The 13,324-nt window shown below is 48.6% G+C and overlaps 1 protein-coding gene across 8 annotated transcripts in view; it reads left to right on the top strand.

The window, feature by feature from the left end:
• TRAPPC9 (trafficking protein particle complex subunit 9) overlaps positions 1-13,324 on the top strand; it is a 406,815-nt gene that overhangs the window by 213,712 nt on the left and 179,779 nt on the right. The window lies entirely within an intron of this gene.

Here is a 13,324-nt window from a genome sequence, read left to right as displayed (position 1 = left end):
CGCTTTCATCTGGATCGGGGCAGTTAATTGTCTCCCCCAATATTAGCTCTACCCGTGACTTTGTAATGAAGCTTCCCATCACGTTCCATGGAGAGCCTTCTGGTTTCCGCAGGAGATGCCCCTGTAGTAATATTTTGGCGCCCAAAAGCAGAGTCACTGCCCAGACGCAAGCGACACTGAGGGGCCCCGTGAGCAAACTTGGCGAGGACTCGGGTGGGCTGCCTGCCTCTGTCCCAAGCTAGGCGCCGGGGCTCCTCCAGCCCACTCGGCCTCGTGTGTCCATCCTGCTGGCGCGTCTTCTGTGGTTGTCCAACCTCGGGGTCGTGAAGCCACGGGGCTGTCCCATGTGATGGGCGCCGGCGCGTGGACAGACCTCGCAGGGCGGCGGGGGTGAGTGACAGGAGAGGGGCGCCCGGAGTGGAGGGCTGAGGGCGGGGGCCGGGCGCCAGGCCTGGCCTTCCCTAAGAAGCATGTCGGCGCCCACCTGGCCTTTCAGCCTCCGTGACTTAGCCTTGTGTGTTCTCGCTTCACACTTTCTCCCTCTGTCCCGTGTCTTTTGTCCAGCCTTGCAGACTGGCTCAGCTTCTCGGGTTCTGAGACTCCATCCTGGCCACACTGGGCGTGCTGGCGTCTCTGGGCAAACCCGCACCATCCCGGCTCCCAGAGGCGAGCAGGTTAACGGGTTGCACAGGGAGGTTTTGTATCCACACAACCTGCCCACAGCCTGCGGGGCCTGCCCCCCACGAGCAGATGGCCTGGGGACCACCTTGAGAGCCGAGCTGGGCCCGTGTGAGGCCTGGCTGTGGGTCCCTGTGGGGGACCATCTACCGCGCCTTGTTCTGAGTGGACCAGACCCCTGGGGGTGGTGCTGAGACAGGGCTGGGAGAGGTGCTCTGGGGGCGGGGATGGTGACTGGGCTTCAGAAGCTGGGCAGTCCCATTTGGGATTAGCTGTTTTAATCTTTAAAGAAAGCCACCTTGACTCAAGCAGGGTGAACTGTGTCTGCTCGGGTGCACTTCCTGTACCGCAGCCTTGCGTGTCTCAGTTTGGGTGCATCCGGGGTTAGGGCACAGCTAAGTCTCACTGCATCCTTTAATCTGAAAGAGGAGGGGAGCTCTCATGGCCCGCCAGGTCGTCGTGGGTGGAAACAGGAGCCTGAGGGTCGTCCCTGTGATGGCTTCCTCTGTGCCTCCTCCCTCCAGCCTTCTGGAAGCTGCAGCCTTGTGGGGAGGGAGCTGTGATGCAGTAGCTTTAGGAGAGAGCTCTGGCAGCACTTTGAAAAAGATATGTTTATTTTTTAACAATGAATCAGAGGGACTAAAGGCAGTTCATTGACAGCCAGGCGGGGCTCCCAGGTGGAGAGCGCCGTCAACTCCCTGTTGCCCAGGGCAGGCTCTCCTCTCCTCTCCTCCACCGCGGGGCCTCGTGGTGGGGGACGTGCCCACCTCCTCTCTAAGCCGACGGGGAACAGTAGAGAGATGTGTGCTTCAGATCAGAGCAGAGGTGTCGCCTGGTGAAATCACAGCCCCGTGCTCTCCTGCGTGCGTGTGTGTCTGTGGGGAGCTCAGCTGTGAGCCCACTGCACTGCCTGGCACTTTGGTTCAAGGGACCCGGTGATTCTCACTCACAGCAGAAAGACCTGCTGCCTGGAAGAGGAAGGATGGTTTACCTTCAAAGGCTTTCTCAGGACATTGAAGATAGAGGTTGTAATTTATATTTGGTGGTGTAGTCAAGTGGGTTTCATACTTTAAAAAGGTCTAAACAGCAGCATCCTTTCTGTAAACAAAATCATGCAGAGGGAACCCAAGGTGTGGCTAGCACAACTGGTGTTGCCCCCTAGAGGTGAGCGTGTGGGCTGCGTGGGGTAGGGGGGGGTCCCCTCACATTCTGAGGCTGCGCCAGCAAACCCCGAGCAAGGGGAGCCCCAGCTTCTCGAAGTCATGGCCTCAAAGAGAAGCAAGGCTCAGTCTCTCCCTGTCTCTCTGTCCGCATTTCCTGGGGGACGAGTAATACTTCTGTTACCTTATCCATTTAGGACTTTTAATGGACAGTTTTACATTTACAGAGGTTTGTTTTCTTTATAACAGCATAACATGTTTATTATAGAAGATGCTAAACATATAAAAATTTTGGGGGAAAGCTCAACCGTGGTTCTACTGCCCGGATCAATCACTTTTTTTTTTTTTTTTAATTAAACTTTTTATGTTGAGACATTTGTAGACCCATGTGCAGTTGTGAGGAATGATACAAAGAGACCCCTGCGTCCTTTACCCAGTCTCCCCCAGGGGTGACCTCTCACTGAGCTAGGGCAGCATCACAGCCTGGACAGTGCCGTGGTGACGTCTGGAGGCTGCAGACCACCGCCCCAGGAACCCCCCTTGGTGTCCTCTTAGAGCCGCACCCCCGGCTTCTCCTTCAGCCCTAGCATCCCCTAGTCTGTCTCCAGTTCTGTATTTTTTCATTTCAAGAGTGTTATGTAAATACACCATACACGCCTTTTGGACTGATGTTTTACACTCGCGCGGCTCTCTGCAGAGTCATCCGGGTTGCTGGGCTCACTCCTTTTCGTGGCTGACGGTTGTTCCGCAGGACACATGCTGCAGTGTTAGTTTAGCCGCTCACCCACTGAAGGACAGGTAGGTGTTTACGGTTTGGGGCTCTTGTGAATAAAGTTTGTAAAAAACAAATTTCATGTACAAGTGTGAGCGTAGGTCCTCATTACTCTGGAGTGAGCAGTTGCTGGAGAATATGGCAGTGGCCTCTTCTTGTTTTCTCAGCCCCCTCAAATTCTTTAGTAAAATAACACACATGCACAGAAATTAATTATATATAATTAAGCATATGTGGAAATTTCCATCCTTGTTGATAATCAAAGTTAACAAATTATTGCTTGTGTCTATGGAGGGGCGTCCAGGTGGTGCTAGTGGTAAAGAATCCTCCTACCTAAGAGACACAGGTTCTATCTCTGGGTCGGGAAGATCCCCTGGAGGAGGGCATGGCAACCCACCCCAGTATTCTTGCCTGGAGAAGCCCATGGACAGAGGGGCCTGGTGGGCTCTAGGGTCACAAGGAGTCGGACACGACTGAGCGACTTAGCACATGCACGCACGCAGTGTCTGTGGAACCCGCTCCGTGCCAGGTGCTGAGCTTTGCATATGTTATTGTTCATCTTCACACTAGCTCGTGAGTGGATTGCAGTCACCCCTGATTTACAGCTGGGAGACCAAGACTTGAAAAGGTCAACCTAGGCGCCCAAGTTTGCCCGGGTAATGTTAGAGCAAGGATTTTCACTCTGCCTGCCTGAGGCTAGATTCTCAAAAACAAGGAGGAAATCCCCCAAATTAGCAAAGATATAGACTTAAGAATCTCAGGAATGTCAGGAATCTCTCTGGGATCTAGCATTCAATTCCTGATCCCCTAGCCTTAGAAAATTATCTTAACTATGGAATCGATTTATTTAATGCACACAGATCTTCTTTGCAAACTTACTTACTTATAATAAGGAAAAAATTGGAAACTAAATGATGAACAATAGAGGAACCGTCGCATAAACTCTGGTACATCCATAAAATGGAGTATTATTCAACCACTAAAACTGTTATGTATATATAGCGTTTATAACAACTTGGGGAACTGTTTATGTTATATGGAATAAAAAGTAGCAATATTCAAAAAATAAATATGCATTACAATCTCTCCAAGAAAGAAAGATGCAAAGAAAGATAACCGGAAGTTCAGTTCAGTCGCTGAATTGTGTCCAACTCTTTGCAACCCCATGGACTGTAGCACGCCAGGCTTCTCTGTCCATCACCAACTCCCGGAGCTTGCTCAAACTCACGTCCATTGAGTCAGTGATGCCATCCAACCATCTCACCCTCTGTTGTCCCTTTCTTCTCTCGTCTTCAGTCTTTCCCAGCATCAGGGTGTTTTCCAGTGAGTCAGTTCTTCACATCAGGTGGCCAAAAGTATTGGAGTTTCAGCTTCAGCATCAGTCCTTCCAATGAATATTTAGGACTGATTTCCTTTAGGATGGACTGGTTGAATCTCACTGCTGTCCAAGGGACTCCCAAGAGTCTTCTCCAACACCACAGTTCAAAAGCATCAATTCTTCAGCACTCAGCTTTCTTTATGGTCCTGCTCTCACATCCATACATAACTACTGGAAAAACAGCCTTAACTAGACGGACCTTTGTTGGCAAAGTAATGTCTCTGCTTTTTAATATGCTGTCTAGGTTGGTCATAGCTTTTTTCCCTAGGAGCAAGCATCTTTTAATTTCATGGCTGCAGTCACCATCTGCAGTGATTTAGGAGCCCAAGAAAAGAAAATCTGTCACTGTTTCCGGCAGTGGGCTCTTTAGTTTACCAGCAAAAAAACTGGCAATATTTTCCAGAATGGCTGCACCATTTTACATTCCCCCAAGTAGCTCAGTGGTAAAGAATCCACCTGCAATGGAGGAAACCCTGGTTCAATCTCTGGGTCGGGAAGATCCCCTGGAGGAGGGATAGACTACCCACTCCAGTGTTCTTACCTGGAGAATTCCATGGACGGAGGAGCCTGGCGGGTCGCAAAGAGTCGGACGTGACTGAGCCACTAACACTCTGACTTCACTCTCAGCAAGCTCTGAGTGACCCAGTGTCTCCTCTCCTCTTCAACATTTGATTCCATCTCTGTTTTTATTCTCTTTTCCACTCACTGTTGTAACAGTCACAGCCACCATTGAACCAGTGCCTGTCATAGGACAAAATGCTATTCTGAGTTTTTCATTAGAGTAACTCCTAGGGAAGGCTTACTTTCCCCCTTGAATACGCGTGGAATCTGAAGATCAGACGAGTTGGGAAGTTGGACCAAGCCTGCGCCGCTCATAGCTGGGAGAGGTCAGATGTGAGCCCTGCCTGTCTGATGCCAGGGGCCCTGTGCTTCCCGTTTACCAAGCTGTAGATGTTTTGTACCCTGGCTTCTTCAGTCAGTGATCATACCTTTCAGTCAGCATCATTGTCTATGTACTTTCAGTGGCTCTATGATATTCCATTGCACAGTGTTACCAGGATATTCTAATTATTTTCCCAAGTGTTAGACATTTAGGTACTACCATTTTCACTAATTTTTTAAATTGAAATGTAACTGGTTTACAATGCTGTGTTAGCTTCTGGTGTATGGCAGCGTGAATCGGTTGTGCGTGTGTTTGGTGTGTGTGCATCCTATTTCAGATTCTTTTCCATTACAGGTTATTATGAGATACACGGTCGGACCATGTTGTTTATGTTTTTTATATATAGTAATGTGTATCTGTTAATCCCCAATTCCTGGTTTATCCTCCCACACTTTCTTCTTTGGTAGCCGTAAGTTTATCAAAGTTATTACCTTTAATAAGTTGCCATTCATTGTTAACTTAATACACACTGTTGTGATAAACATTTATCTCCTTGGAAAGATTTTGTCTGAATTCCAGATCCTGTTCTTAAGAGAGGTTCCCAGAAGTAGAATTGCTTTGTCGAGCGGTGTGAACAGCGGAAGTCCCTTGTTGCTGGCCGTCAAATTGCTCTCCTGCAGGGCTGGCCCAGCTCATCAGCACCGGCGGTGCTGGCGGGCTGTCCGCCTCCCTCCACACTCCACAGCAGCGGACTTTGTCGTTCTGACCTCAAACAAACGTGAACTTGGATGAAACACATTTTGACCTGCACTCATGTGATCTCAAACCGAATCAGACCATTTTGATTTCTTTTGTTTAACAAATCCATTCTTTTTTTCCCTTTTAGCAATCTTTTGCAAAACCTTTATTTCTAGCAGAAAAGTTAATTTGAACGTCAGGCTGGAAAGATATGAAGTTAATAACAGTTTGTCAGGGACTGGCCTACTCAACGCTGTGTGTTCAAGTAGAGGAGTTTATAATTCTTAGCTTCTTAGCCCCTCTCTTTGTGTCTCTGTCATCACCTTAATGTTAATTAGGTTGTTAAAATGCATTAAATTATCAAGCTGTGGTGGCACTCTCCTCTTGGTCTCTCCTGTCTTCATTATTTGGCAAATCAGAGCATTTTCTCTCTGCTAGCGTCCTCGGGGCGTCTTGTCCCCACCCAGGCTGGGACTGAGACTCCACTAAAGCTCCCCCCCATTGGGGAGGACGAAGAAGCATTGGTTCATTCAGCGTGTCTTTCGTCTCCAGAACACACACTGCTGTGTCATGCAACGTGTTGGGTTCTTTCTTCCTCTGAATTCGGAGGAAAAGGTTGCTGCTGGGCCCCGGCCATAAGAACATGTAATCTTCACATGGCTGCTGGGTCTGATGACAGACACGGGAGGCTTTTGTGTGGGCTGGATAAAAATTCACATTTCAGATGAGGAAATGTGTCACCAGATTGTAAGGCTTTTCCTTCCACCCACTGGCATCCTTGTCTGGTTAAGCATCCGCAGTTTTGTTTAGTCCCCACCTTGTGAGGACGTGCTGTGTGTTAGAGAAGGCGGGGCCCCAAGAAGTGCCAGGTGACCCCCGGGGAGAGGCAGAGCTCTTGCTGGACCTGGTCAGTTCAGTAAGTGCCGTAAGAAACCCTGGTGGAGCTCCTCCTCTGGCCAGGCTCGGCTTGGAGGACGAGGATGGAGAGGAGCACTGGGGTGTGCCTGGACTGTGGCGGGGTGGTGGGGCAGCTAGTCTGGCCAGTCTGATGACCGTCTATGACCTTGACCATTCAAGATGTTTGTAATGGGCGGCTTTGTGTTTGTTTTCATTATCACAGGGACTGAACACATGCGTGTGACCATCTTTCCCAAACCAAAAAAATAAAAGGCGGGGGTGACCCCATGAAGGCATTTTCCCTGCTTTGTGTCTTTTATGGAATTTCTTGTAGCGGCATCAAGTGTACAGGTCTGGATGTGTTGATTTAACTCTTCACCTTGACTCTTCCCGAGTGAGCACACAGTAAGGCAGACGAGGGCAGACGGTCTTCTTTGAGGAGGGCACCCATCCGGGATTTGAAGGAGGGGGTGATGTGGGGGCGGGTGGAAGGGGAGAGCAGCGGCGGTGGAGGGGTGTGTCCTGGGGGAGGTGGGCGGGTCTGTCTGCTGGCGGACCTTCTCTGAGAAGCCCCCAATCGCACTTGCAGAGCCAGCACGGGCCTTCCTGGAGGAAGCGGCTTCCTGGCTGGTGCACATGGGGTCTGGGATCTAACCGAGGACGCAGTGGGCCATCTCAGCACCTTCTCCGTAGCCCAACATGAGGACCGCAGGAGGTACTGGTCAAGAAGCATCTTGAACTTTCTGGCTTGGTGCCTGTTTTCTTCTCTTGTGGACCCTTGGGGCTCTTTGCAGCGTCAATAGTCACATGCCCGTGACTTGTCTGTCTCTGGTCACGCACCCTCGCTGGCCCTGTCTTCCAAGTCCTACATTTGTTTTAGTGATTCTAATAGGTATGTGCTTTTAATCTGTCATTTCCCAGTTACTGATAAGTGTTAAACACCTTTTCATTTGCTTATTTACTGCCAGTATGTCTTCTTTGGCAAGGGGTAGGTTACTTATTTTCATATTTTTGAGTTTTAAGAGTTTTTTTTTAAATATACTTTGGACACAAAATCTTTACCAGATTTGTGCTTTACAAATACCACCTTCCTTCTGTTATTTGGTGTTCTGATTTTCTTGTGTCTTTTAAAGATGAGAAATCTAATATATTGATGGAGTAAAATTTACCAATTTTTTTTTCTTTTATGGATCATGATTTGGGGGTTGTATTCAACAAGTTCAGTCGCTAAGTCATGTCCAACTCTTTGTGACCCTATGGGCTGCAACCTTTGCCCAATCCAAGGTAATAAATATTTTCTCTCCTGTTCCCTTCTGAAACTTTCATGGTTCTAGGTTTTACATTATCTCCATTATTAATTTTGGTTTTATTTTTTTCTTATGGTGCAAGGTATATGGTAGATGATTGATTGTTACACAGATGTCCGGTTGCTCCAGCAGTGTCTGTTGATCTGCCTGTACACTTTTGTTGAGAAGCAATTGGCCAGTGTGCATAATCTATTTCTGGATGTTCTTCTGTTGATTTCAGCGTCTCTTTCACCATGTGTCCTGATCGTAGCAGCTTTGTAGTAAATCTGGAAATCAGGTAGCATGAGTCTTCCAACTTCTTTCTCAACACGCTTTTCTATTCTCATCGCTTTGCTTTTCTATATTATTTTTAGAATCGACTCATTGATTCCTCCCAAGGATCCTGCTGGAATTGTGACTGGGATTGCAGGCATCTATAGATAAATTTAGGGAAAACCAATGTCTTTTCCTATACGGAGTCTGTCAGTGAAAAAGGATTCTGCTTTTCCCATTGAATCGCCTTGTTGTTTTCTAAAAACATGATGAATTTGAATCTGGCTCCGTCACTTAGTAACGATACTGGCTTAGAAAAGCTGCACCATCCAAGTCTCAATTTCTTCATCTGTCAGTTGGAGAGCAAAAAGCCTTACCTTTTAGGATGGTTGTGAGGTTTGAGTGGGATAATACAGGCACGGCGGCTGGTGCGGAAGCTGTGTGCTGGGAGCTGCTCTAGGGCAGAAGTGCTGTTCACGTTTCTCCAATGTATTTGCCAACGAGGCCCGTCATTTTTCATTCTCATCACAGTTACCAGTTGTTTTGATTATTCACAGAAAAATTCACGTACCTTTGAGCCATCATTATGTACATACGTATGTGTGTATTATGGATGTGTCTGTGTATGTATGATGCGTGTATTGTTCATGTGTGTGTGTGTATGAGGCATGTATGTAAGTACACATGTGAGGCACATGTATATGTGTGCTTATTGTCTATGCATGTGTGTGTATGATGTATGCATTAGGTACGTATATGTATTTTGTACGTATGCACGTGTGTATGTATGTATGGTTTTTAAAATGTAAGGTCAGTGCTGGCAATAGTAAGTGGAGACTGGTATATGAACATGTTTCTGTTGACAGTGTAAGTTGGTACAGTCTCTTAAGGCGGCCGTGTGTCATTGCGTATATAATTCGTGCTGTGATAACCATTCTGTCTCTAGCCTGTATCTTCATATAATTCAAGAACAAGGGAAAAGGAAGATGTTGTTCCAGGCTTTACCTGTATTGTCAAATATGAGAACAACTTGAATGCCCACTGACAGGGAACATTTTTGGTGGCTTATGGTCCATTTAAGTAATGGTGTATGACGTGGGCATTAGAAGGTATGTATGTGTGAGTTACCTAGGTTCACTGAGATTGTGTCCATTTATGAACTGTGTGCATGTGGACACGGCCCAAAGGGGGCTGCCTGCAGGAGGGATTAGTGAGGCCATCTCAGACCTCTTTGCTGAGTCCAGTGCTCCGCCCACGTCTACCAGATGCCCCAACCCCAGCCCTTCAAGGTGGATAAGGAGGAACGGAGGCGAATAAGAGGAGTAGATGGAGGCCTTCGGTTGTTACTGTGCCCAGACTGTGTGGGCCGTGGACCCTGATGATGAGGTCTGACTTTGAGTTCTGGCCCCTCTGCATGGTGCTAGCCTGGGTGGTGCTGATAGGACAGCAAGATTGGGCTGAAGTTTCATTTCTTCTTTACGGTGAAGTCATTCTGCTGTTATGCTCACATTCTTTGAAAGTCAGGTGAGCACAGTGCCTCCAGGAGGGGAGTGGGGTGCTCTTTGTTACAGGCAGACCTGTGTTCAGAGCTTGGGGCTGGAGGGCACATTCCATGTGTGCCGGGTCTGGACTCGGCAGTGGCCAGTTGGCTTGAGAACTTAGAAAGTGATTTTGGTTTTTTTTTTTGCCATCATTTTAAAATCTCGTTTTCCTTCTAGTATTTTAAAAATCCTTAACATATTGTGAATGCAAGGGAAATTCAAGGATGAGTTACTTAATATAGTAACACAGATAAAATAATCATATTTGCATTGACAGTGGAAAGGTTCATGCATAATTCAGGTAGTTAATACTTGCTGATTTAATTTATTAGGCAATGTGAAATCACTGCACCCAATGAAGCATCATTATTTGTTATGAATGAGGATTGAACAAGTGTCCAGAGCAGTGTTGTTTGTGGTAAACTGATTAGGCTTTGATGGCTGCCTGCAAAATACAAATGGACTAATTAAGCTGTTTTAAGAATTTCATAAAACAGGTGATTATCCAGTCTTGTTTTATCCACCAGCCCGTTTCCATTAGGAGGTCAGCTGAGTTTGAATTGTTCTTTTGAATGAGGAATATTGTTGATGGAAATGTCCTTGAGAGTGAAAATTATTTAATTCACAATTCTGTACAATCTCCCAGTGGAAGTCTCCCTCACATGTTAGGTTCGTCACTCGCGCTCCTGCCCAGCGGGCTTGGCCGCGGTGTGCAGCGACCACAGCACCTCCTGTGCTCCCCGAGGGGGTTTGATCATGTGCCCGTGCCTTCTGGGAGCATTTGGTGTCCGCGACCAGGGCTGCCTGCGAGCACAGCGCATGGCCTGTGTGCCCTCACTCGCGCTGTCTCTCTCGCCGAGAAAGACGTCCGTCCTCTCTCCATGCCCCGAGACACCACCGTTTCTTTCTTAAATGACTCAAATGCCATTCCTCTGTGAAGCCTTGCCTCCTTCCAGGCGGCTCTGTTCTGTGACCGAGTGCCAAGTGCAGCACTGTAGGCGTAAGGATGAGCCTCTTGTAATCCTTGCTTGCAGGGAGCTGAGACATCGAAGGAGGCTGACAGTTCCCATACAAGGTAGTGCGTGCACACACACGCACACACACACGCGCACGCACGCACATGCAGAGCTTCGGTCAGTGCCAGGTACAGGCAACCAAAACAATAAATGAAGAGTGCGTAAACCCACATCTTATTAGCCTGACGAGAAAGCCCTTTCCTACGTGTGCACGAGCATGCCTTCTGAGACATGTATCTCCCTGGTTCTGCTACTTGGTCCATGTGATCCATGCCTCCTTCCTCTTCCTACAATCCTTTAAAGCTTTGAAGATGGCATCTCAGCTTCCCTGGAATTCCCTCCCTCCTTTGTGTCCGCTCTTGCTGTTATCACATGGGTTCAGCTGCTCACGATTCTGTCCTTTCTCTGCATGGGTTCCCATTGGTCTGTGTCCGTTGCATCTGTGTATTGAAAGAACAAAGAACTTTTTCATTTTATACTTGCCTCCTTTAATGCACTTGGACTGTCCATTTACTTACCCCGTGACCTTAGCAAAGACATACTCTTCTCTGGATTTTCATCTGCAGATTTAAGCAGTTGGAAAGGATGCCTCCGCATTGCCTTCTAGCTCTTCCCTCTGCTCACACTTACCCCATGGCCACACCCTGTCCCCAGCTCAGTGGACTGCTGATGGCAGTTCTCCCATGGAACGCGGGAGATAGCAGATGGGTGGTCTATTGCCAAGAGCCAGGTTTACTATTAACAAAACTTAGCAGGTTGAATAAGAAGAAAAAGGTCTTTCCTAAGCTACTGCTTTTCTCTGAATGATGCCTACATTCTGTTGAAAGGATCTGTGACTAAAATGCTTCGTGGAGAGGAAATACATTTACACTCTGCAGGGTTCCTCTCACCTGTCCTTGTAGATACGTATTCCCCAAACTCCCACCTGGAGCCATGCAGCAGGTGCCTGTCACCAGGCAGCTTGGGTTTCCTGTGCAGGGGCCTTTCTTTCTCCAGTGTCTTCTTACAAGTGCTCCACGGAGATGGCAGAGCATCCCGTTGCCCGGGGAGCCTGTGCTGGAAGTCATCAGAGGTTGTGAGCCCCCGTCACCACTCCCTTAGGGTCTGTATTCCCTGTGTTGGGATCAGGGAGTTTTGATCTCTGTCTCTGTTTTCATATTAAAAGCAAAACAAAATGGCTGTTTTAGATGTTGGTTTTAGCAGCTATACATAGTAGGTCTTAAGTAAATCTTGGGTAGTTTAGTTGAGAATTACATTGTACACATAATTACTGATTCATCACCCGTACCTTGACCATTTCAGAATAAAAACATTCTGGTGGTCGGTGTTCTGTGACAGCCTAGAGGGCTGCGGGGGTCAGAGCAAGGGGATTCACGCTGTTGCATGGCAGAAACCAGCACAACATTGTAAAGCAGTTATCCTCCACTTAAACTTTAAAAATTCCGGTGGTAATTTTCTCATGGAGGCTGCCTGATTTTGGAAACTCATGGGTCTCGCCTCCCCCATGTCCGTTCAGCTCAGCCCCTGCAGGTAAGCACGTGCCCTTTGCGCTGACGGCGAGGACTCACACTGAACACGGTGCATCCCTCCACTGAGGAGCCCACAGCCATCGGGGCCACGCCTGCCTCTCTGGTCGGTCCTTGCCAGCGCTCCCACGGCTTCAGAAGCGGTCCCGGCAGGCTGCCGCCTTGCTGCCTCTCTGGTCTGTCCTCGCCAGCACTCTCATGGCTTCAGAAGCGGTCCCGGCAGGCCGCCGCCTTGCTTGCTGCTCCCATCCCCTCCCCTCTTTGTCAGGAGCTGCACTTCATCAGCAACGGTCGGGCCTTGGTTGACAGTGAATCTAAACCAAGAGCAAGTGTTCAGGAACAAGAGGAGTCCTGGATTCCCGGGGAAAGGCACGGATCACGAATGGTTTTGACCGATGGCAGACACACCACAAACACAGTCACACGCTGTGTGCTGAGTGCAGTGGTGGCGGGGGTCAGACGTGTCTCGGGAAAGGAGATGCTCAGGCGGAGCGCGCAGGAGATGAGCAGGTACGAGGGGGAAGGGGACCCGCGAGCTGCAGGTGTCCTCAGCTGTCACCTGCTCTGCCGTCGTTGTTTTAGAGACCTGGAAGCCCGCCCCCACCCCAAAAGGCAGGGCTCTGATGGGCCCCTGCCAGCCCAGTGACACACAGGGGACTCTGTTTCTGCCTTGCCACCTGTACCCACTGTCTCTCCGTGAATGCTCTCATTTTACACGTGCTTTCTCGATTTGATAAGGAGCCACAAGCAATAAAAAAGCAGGACAAGTAATCAAATGGCAAAGGCTATTAATTCAAGATGTCTTAACCATTCGTATAGCACCTCCTTCTTCTTATCACAGAGGGACAGTATCTGACTGCTGAAATCATGAACCATTGCCTTGGCGCAAAGGTGTGCTCGTTAGGAGAGAGAGACCACAGTCACGTGAACTAACAGTTTGATTCCGTCCCCGTGTGGGGAAGACGTGCTGGCACTTTACATGCCGGGGCAGAGCTCTCAGGGGTCCCGTGGGTAGGGGTCTTTACAGCCCTATGGAGAGGGGGGCGTCTTCTAGGTACCAGCAGGCACATCCAGACCGTGAAACTGTCCCTCCATACTCAGCTCCCTGCAGGTCAGCATGTGCTCTCTACACTGACCGCGAGAAATCGCACAGGTTCCAAACCAGTCCCACTGAAA

The sequence above is a fragment of the Bos grunniens genome, chromosome 14 (genome assembly GCF_055505025.1).
Source record: "Bos grunniens cultivar Pamir isolate PY7600 chromosome 14, Bosgru_T2T1.0, whole genome shotgun sequence".
Lineage (NCBI taxonomy): Eukaryota > Metazoa > Chordata > Mammalia > Artiodactyla > Bovidae > Bos > Bos grunniens.
Note: the sequence above shows the minus strand (reverse complement) of the source record. Positions and strands in the feature narration are given on the sequence as shown.